Below are 8814 nucleotides of genomic sequence, written 5' to 3' on the forward strand. Positions count from 1 at the left end.
TGGGTATGTCTTCTGTGCTTGGTCACTGAAGGAGAAGTGAACAGCGGCCAGTTGACTGAGAGGCCCGTGGGTGCATGCAGTTCAGAGAGTCGCCGGCAGAAGGAGCCATGCAACCAAATTCTGTGCAGCGGCCGGTTTCTCCTGTCCGGACTAGAAGTTCCTTCGGGAGCTGGTCTCAGGTGCTGGGCTTCCAAATGACCCTGGGCGCTCTCCCCCTGCACCCTCTATTCACTCCCTCTCTCCCCCCCCGCCCCCCCCCCCCCCCCCCCGGGCTGGCCAGTCCTCTTTCCTACGATGGCCTTTTTGGCCTGGCTGGGGAGCCTGCTAATTGGCCTCTATTAAACCCTGGCCCCTGAAGGGGAACAGAATTTGTCACCCTGAAACATGCCCCTCTGGCATAAGAATTATTTAAAGCTGGTTAATTTCAAAAAAACGTTAAAGTTTATTTATTTATATTTATTTAGAGAGACAGGGAGGGAGAGCACAAGTTGGGGAGGAACAGAGAGAGGGAATCCGAAGCAGGCTCTGCACTGTCAGTGCAGAGCCCGCCGTGGGGCTCAAACTCACAAACTGTGAGATCACGACCTGAGCCGAAATCAAGACTCAGACACTTAAACAGCTTAACGGACTGAGCCACCCGGGCGCCCCCAAAGCTGGTTATTTTTAAGAAACCGCAGACACAGGAGCAACTCTCACAAGTGGGTAGAAGTTACCCTTTTGTAAGAGACGTTTACAAATACAAGGGAAATCTCCATTTGTAAGGGCATCTCCCTCATACCCAGAAGAGGTACAGAGCACATCTCTAGGAACTCTTGTCAAACGAGAAGGCAAAGACTTAGATCTGCATAACAAGCATGCCCTTGCTTTCTGTGCTTCCCTGGTAACCTCCCATTTTGTCTTTAGCTGAAGATGATATCTAAGGGGGTGGCTTGGGCCACTTCAGCGAGATACTCGGTTTTCTCCCCAGTATATAGGAGGTACACATGTTATTAAACTTTTGTTTATTTTTCTCCTGTTAATCAGTCTTTTTATTACAGGGGTGTCTCAGCCAAGAACCTAGAAGGGTATAGGGAAAATTATTTTCTCTCCCCCACACCCTTTAGGCACTTCTGGAATCTACTTCACTGGCATCACTGTGCCACTCTCTGTCCCTCTCTGTTCAGGCTCCATCAGGATGACCCCCCCATACCAGAGGAAGGCCTGCCTGAGCTCCTCTTGGTGTTGGAACCAAGTCACCACATTGTCATTGGACCCCTGGTCCCACCCACCCCCTCCTCCCCCACTCCTCAACTTCATTTCTGTCTTGAGCTCTGGATCATCAGAGATGAACTAAAGCTGAAGACTTCAGATTCCACCTGCACTTTTACTGGGTGCCCAGTGGCTCCCATCTTAGACATGTGCCCAGATGATGCACAGCAATGCTTTGACTTCCATGTGTTAACCGAAACAGGACTCAGTTGTTGCCTTAACTACTTTCATTTTGACCTCAGTCTGTGTTTTCTAACTGTTTAAGTTCTTCCCAGCTTACCTTTTAACTCAGGCAGAAGACCAGGCGGGCAAAGCATCCCATGGTGGGAACCGAAACTACCCCTCCAGCAATAACAACTGTCCTCACACCAGCAAGACCCTGCGTGATTGACCCCAAGACAATGACCAACCTGACCTCTACTGCCCAGCTGCATGGACCCACTGACCTTGGCCCCACAGTTTTCTTACATAACCCAACAAGTATTTTCAGCACTCTGGAGACATTGGGACACTAGTCCACTGTCTTCCCAGTGTCGGCCTCACCGAAATCAATCCCTTTCTTGTTTTGCCACCGTTTGTCTCTCTGCTTCTGGATTTTATCTGTGGCAAGTGGATGAACCTGGTCTGTTTGGGCCCCACTAACAACACTGCACTCAGTTGTGCAAGTTACCACTGGCAGAAGCTGGCAAAGCACCTGCAAGATCTCTCGGTTTGATTTCTAACAGTTGCATGTGAATTCATAATTATTTCAAAATTAAAAGTTTAATTTTTAGAAAAGTAGATCACTACCACTGATCAAGTCATTACTATGTGAACCCACTTCGCACACTTCCATCTCAAGTCTGAGATCTGAGGAAAAGGTATCGTCACCCCTATTTTATGAGGAAACTGAGGTTCAGAGAAGTTAGGCAGACTTGCCTAGGAAGTGGAGTGGGTCGAGATTTGAATCACTCAAAAGCCCAAGCACCTCCCTAGGTGGGGTCAGTGGGTAGGAGAAAGAACCCATGTATTTAAAGAAAGATGAATAGAAACAAACAATCCAGAGGACAGGAAAGAGTGAAAAAATAAAAGGAATAGAGGCTCAGAGGCCTGGGATAGAATCTAGTGTTACAACATACACAGAAATGCAGTCCTACAAGGAAAGGGGGATAAAAGAGGCCAAAAAATTGTGGAAATGAATTGTCAATAACACGTCCAGTTTGGCGAAAACATTAACTCAGAGATCCAAGAAGTTCGATGAACTCCAGGTAAGATGGTCACAAATTAAGAGAGAAGGTGGAAGCGGCCGTGGACGCGTCTTCACAGAGGTGCTGGCCGCAGTCACGGGATCTTCCAAGGTGGGGGACGTGGAGGAAGGAGCCAGTCAGCCCAGGACTGACTCTGGGGAATGGCTGTCAGTAGAGAGGAGTCAGGGGGGCATGAGGAGGGGCAGCGAGAGGGCAAGAGGGGAGTCCTGGTAGTGTATATGTCAAGGAAGCGATGGGAAGAGAATTCTCAAGGGGGTCAATGGTGTCAGGTGCACAGAGCAGCATTGAGGAATAGGACAGGGAACCCAAAGGCCACCGGATATGGTCCTTAAGGAGATCCCTGGGGCACGGTCCACCAATGCCTCCGACCCTACCAATGGGAGTGTCACCTTCCTTGGGGCAATTTGGCAATATGTCAATGTTTTACAAATGCTAACTTCGACCCACCTCATTCTAATTCTAGGAGTTTATCCTGCAAAAATTACTGAGCATGGGCACATGGGTTTCTGTTCCTTTGTTGCAATAAAAATAACAGCTGACTTGTGTTAAGTGATTACCAGGTGCTGAGTGCTTTGCAGGCAGTATCTCATCTACCTCAGTGAGGAAATGCTAGTTTTACACCCATTTTACAGATGAGGAAACTGACACAGGAAGAGGTTAAGTAACTTATCAAAGGCACAAAGTTAAAGCTCAGATCTTTCTGACACGGAACCCCTGCTCCTGAATGTGAAAGCAGCATAAAGTCCAAAAGTAAAGGCTCGTATACATAATGGCATATCTAACAACCAAAATATCACCTTGTCATAGCTTTTTTCCCTCCCGAAGTTCAGCTCCATGAGAGTGGAGACTTCATCTGACTTGTTTTAGTGCCTAAAACAGTGCTTGGCACATAAAAGATGTTCAGTAAATACTCGTTGGATGAGGGAAATAAACCTATATAATAGAATGTTATAGATTATGAAAATTCATCTCTTTCAAAGAATAGTTAATGACATGAGAAAAATATTCATGATCAATGATTGTGATACTATTTTACATAGAGAAGGAAAATATAACACTAAATATATTGTATGGTCTCAATTTTGCTCACTTACTTATTATACATTTAAAAAAAAGCTTGGGGCACCTGGGTGGGTCAGTCGGTTGAGCGTCTGGGTTGAGCATCCAACTTTGGCTCAGGTCATGACCTCGCGGTTCGTGAGTTCGAGCCCCGCATCAGGCTCTGTGCTGACAGCTTGGAGCCTGGAGCTGGCTTTGGATTCTGTGTCTTGCTCTCTCTCTGCCCCTCCCCTGCTCATGCTCTGTCTCTCTCTGTCTCAAAAATAAATAAAACATTAAAAAAATTTTATACATAAAAAAAAAAGCTTAAAAAAACACACCAAACTTTTAACTGGGGTTGTATCTATCTGGTGGTAGAAAAATAGCATGCTTATATTTTCTTAGTTATATTTTTTTCTCTACTTTTTAATTTCCTATAATGAACATGTTACTTTCAGAGGTACAAAAAAAAGAAACATTATGTATGATGAGCAGGGGTAGGAGAATGGAGGGCATGGAAGTCACAGCAGGATGGAACGTTCTGGAGAAATAAACTCTGGGGACATGGAGTAGTGGCTGATTCAGCAGTCCTGCTGAAAAAATGAGATGAGTCAGACAGGAACAGAAACAGAAGCTGGGTCAGATGATGTGGCTTTTTCAAGGTGATGAGGATCCTGTGAACCTAAGAGTAAGAGGGAAAGAAGCCTGAAGAGCCAAGTTTGAAAACACTGGAGGGGTGTGGAATGATTGCAGTTTAGATGTCTCTGTACTTGGCCAGACACAGTGGAGAACAGCAGAGCTGTTCACAGCTGAGCAGGACACCCCACTCCTTCAACCAGTAAACACGGAAGCCCCACCAGGCACCTGAGGCAGGGACACAGTGATACAGGGATACAGGGGTGAGTAGTAGATGTGGCAACCAAAAGACAGTGTCTGGGCATTATAAACCTCTGTCCCCAATAATAACCATCTAACTCTTGTGGGATAAGCGCTCAGAGAATAGGGTGAATAGATATGGCCAGGGTAGAGATCAGATATGAGGGTCAGGGACAAGATGTCCTGGGGTGGATGCTGTTGTGGGAGAGGAAGAACTTTTCCTCTACCCTCTTAGATTCAGTCAGTGGGGGCATGCAAATTAAACTGCCATTGTAACAGGAGACAAAAGGCTTATTTGTATGCATACCAAAAGGAGCTAACAAAAGAAATAGGTAGCTCAATAAATATGTAAAGTTAGAGGCTTATAGACCTAATTAGTGGGACAAAAGTGGGGGGAGAACAAACAGATTTCTTTGGGAAAGACAAATGGATTTTTAGGAAAACAAATGGGAGATGATATTTCTATACAGGTATGTGTAGTCTTTCCATCTTCTTCAGGACTGTGAAACTCCCCCCACCGAGAGGGATTTAGTGTAGGTTTATCTTCAGTCTCTCTCCTGGAAGTAGACTTGTCCCAAAGAGGGAATTCATGGAAGCCTCATTTCCTAGAAGTTGCTGCTGTTCATCAGATAAGGGAGGCTGAGAAGGCTTCTTGCTGCCATCTGTTGAATGTCAAATGTTTTCAGCTTAAAATAATCTTTACCCTAACTCTGGGGTTCTGAGTGGGGCCCGATAGTGTTTTTAAGACAGGTGGGAGCCAGGCAGAGATGTCTCCAAGCAAAAGTGGTGGGGTCCCCAGCAGCTGGTGGAGGTGCACAACAGCTGGATGGAAAGTTGTAGAATGTGGACTTAGGGTACATCCCAACCCAAAGGCTCTCTGAATTTTCTGGGGATAAAAAGGCAAAGAAAATACAGGCTGGGAGCCAGAATGTCTAAGTTGGACTGACTGCCCATCAGCTGTATGGTTTCTGAGCCCCAATTTCTCTCATCTTTAGTTGGGGGTGATTTACCAAAGACCAAGAGCACCTGGGTCCAGGGGTCCCAAACAGACCAGGTTTGGTCACTTGCCCTAGTAAATCTAGAGGCAGAGGGAGAGAAAGAGAGGGAGAAAGAGAGAGAGAGAGAGAGAGAGAGAGAGAGAGAGATTGATTGGGGGCAGTGGTAAAACAAGACAGGGCTTTATTTCAGTGGGTCCATCATGTGGAAGACAGTGGACTAGTGTCCTAAAGCATGTCTCCAGAGTGCTGAAAATACTTGTTAGGTTATGTAAGAAAACTGTGGGGCCAAGGTCGGTGGGTCCATGCAGCTGGGCAGTAGAGGTCAGGTTGGTCATTGTCTTGGGGTCAATCACGCAGGGTCTTGATGGCATGAAGACAGTTGTTATTGCTAGAGGGGGTAGTTTCGGTTCCCACCATGGGATGCTTTGCCCGCCTGGTCTTCTGCCCGAGTTAAAAGATAAACTGGGATGTAATCAGTTCAAAAGTATAGACTGAGGTCAAGACGGAGGTCTTTCAGTATCACGACCAGGATACTGGCATTGATGGAGGCGACACACAGGACATGCCCATCACCACCAGCATCCTGTTTACAGCCACACTCATTTTGCGCTCAGCCCCACCCCCTCCTCAACCCCTAGCAATCACGAATCTGTTCTGATTTCCATAATTTTGTCATTTCAAGAGTGCTAAGAGAATTATACAGACTAACCTTGGGGATTTTTTTTTCACTCAGCATGATTAGTTTCCTAGGACTACTGTGGAAACCAGGTACCACAAACTGGGTGGCTTAACATACCAGAAATGTACTGCCTCACAATTTTGAAGGTGAGAAGTCCAAACTCAAGGTGTTGGAGGGACCTCACTCTCAGAAAAGCTTTGGGAGAATCTGTTCCATGCCCGCCACCCCTCCCCCCGCCCCATCGTCCTCTGGTGTGTCTCTTGGCTGTGGCTACACAACTTCTGTCTCTGTGTCTCTGTCTTCCTGGGGCCATCTTTTTATAAGGACACCAGTCATATTGGATTAGAGGCCCACCCTAGTCCAGCATGACCTCATTTTAATTATATCTGCAATGACTATTTCCAAGTAAGACCACATCCTAAGGTACTGGGAGTTAAGGCTTAAACATACCTTTTATGGGAGGGAACACAATTCAACCTGTAACAACATAATTCCCTAGAGACTCATTATTAGCTTATCTTAAAAAAAGAAACAGCTCCCCGCCCCTGCCAATATAGAATTATCTGTTCATACATGTCTTTCTTCTAACACATTGTGAGCTATAGGTCTTTCCTGTCTCTGTGCCCCAGCACTACTTCTGGCATACAGTAGGCACTCAGTAAATATCTGTGGATGAGGCATGGCTGAGGCCCCCCAGATCCATTGTGTCTGTATCATGCCCACCAAGCTCGGGAATGCCCTTCATCAGCTGCCAATCCCAATGTCACTGCTGGTGGTGGCATTAGCGATGTGTGCAGGTGTGAGCCCCTTTGTCCCTCCCTCCTTCTTTCCATTTCCCCTTTGACTGCCTCCAGGCCTCTGTCTTTCCTCTCCTCTCCAGTCTGACCAGTCTCTGAAAGCAAGGACTGGAATGGAATAGAAAGTAGAAAGAAAAAAAAAATATGGGCAAGAATCCATTTTTTAGAAATATAATGAATAATTATGAAAATGATCAGAAGTTTACGGCATAATGGCATTCTGTTTTACAAGTGAAGCAAGCATGAATCTGATGTTGATTGTTTGGAGGTGTCTCCTTCGAGTAATTACTGTGGCAGGCTATACTAGAGTTTGATACTAAATCTCTCACTTCTCAGTTGGTTTTCATGGCACAATCAGGTCATTCTTGTTAAAGCTCTGGCCCTGGGGTGTTCGCTGGGCACGTCCTCAGCACATCCTCCAGGGGCCAGGCATTTGCAGGAGGTGTGAGCAGCTCCCTGGAGCCCTGGTCATCGACTTCCCAAAGTCCTGCACTGTTAGCACGATATGCGGTTCTGCTGGTGCCTCTGGATGGCAGCATCTGACAATCAGACATCAGCAAGAGACTGAGGACAGACCTAATGACCCAACATACCAGGAAGAGGCTACAGGGGAACAATGGTTGAGTGGGGATGGGTTCTATAAGGGCTGAACTCATTAGTAAAATGGTAGCATGACTTCCTGCAGCCTGGGACTGGTGGGTACTTGGATAACAAACACGGGCATAATGAGGACCCCTCTGAGCCCCTCCTCAGGGCTTTGTGGTCCAGGCTGCTGGCAGGATGGATCTTCCCAGGACTTCACTCAATGAGAGCAGAGGTTCAGAGCATGGCATTCCTGAGCCACCTTGGTTCACAGCCCAGCCCCTCGACCTCACAGCTGGGTGAACTTGGGCAAGTCACCTGACCTCTTTGAGCTTCAATTTCCTTCTCTGTAAAATTGGGTTTTAACCGAGATGACGTATTGGAAGCCCATACTGTAGAGTTTAGCACATAAACGTCACTTACTACACATTTTCCAGGATTCCACCTGGCTCATTTACTCTCATCTACTCTCATTTACTCTCATCTACTCTAAATCAACCTGATTTCTGGTCTCAGAGATCTACTTACTGTTTCCCAAAGAACTGTGCTTGTTCATTCGTTTGTACAGGGAAGTGGAATAAGATATTAGTAGCAGTTCCAGAAGTTGGGAGAAACCCTAAAATGGAAGGTAGACGAGTTCTTCCACCTGCTAAGAGAGATGTCAGATACATCCCTTAGGGCTCAATCCTATAAACTCCCACCAGCAGCCATAAGGGCACCTATCATGGAAGAGTAGACATTGGAAAGAGGAGGGCACCCATGGAAACAGAAAGCACTCTAGATTTTCCCTTCCACCTTCCAAGTGAAGTGAGCAAAACTCAAGTAGATAGAGACAGGTGGTTCCTGTGAAAACAGGGACTGTGTCTTATTCCCTGGCCACAGGTCTGCTAAATTGCAGACATGTCTGGGCACCAGGTTGTAACATGGGAGAGAGTAATTTTGGTGGGAACTTGACATGTGTGCCTGGAGTTGGGGAACCCACATGGGAGCATGCCTGGGGCAGCTCACTATGGCAATTGGAAAGAGATGACAGTCACGGGTAGCCTGTATACCTCATGCTCGTCACAGCACAAGTGGCTACCACAGAAAGTAGCTGGCTTGATCCTTCAGTGGATCCTGACCAAGAAGCTGTGTGCCAGCATGAGGAAGCCCTGGCAGGAACAGTCTTCATGGCAGACTCCCAGGGGGGTTGTGAGAGGTCAGCTGGAGAATGCAAAGCCAAAGTCAGGGGACAGGGCATGGTGGAGGTATCCACAGGGAGCCTCAGCAGAAGCCCAGTGTGCTTCATGAAATAGCTGGCATTTTGACCAGTGGATGTCAGCCAAAAGAGGATGACAAATAGCCCCAGC

This window comes from Panthera uncia (assembly GCF_023721935.1).
Source record: "Panthera uncia isolate 11264 chromosome B3 unlocalized genomic scaffold, Puncia_PCG_1.0 HiC_scaffold_1, whole genome shotgun sequence".
In the NCBI taxonomy this organism is placed as follows: domain Eukaryota; kingdom Metazoa; phylum Chordata; class Mammalia; order Carnivora; family Felidae; genus Panthera; species Panthera uncia.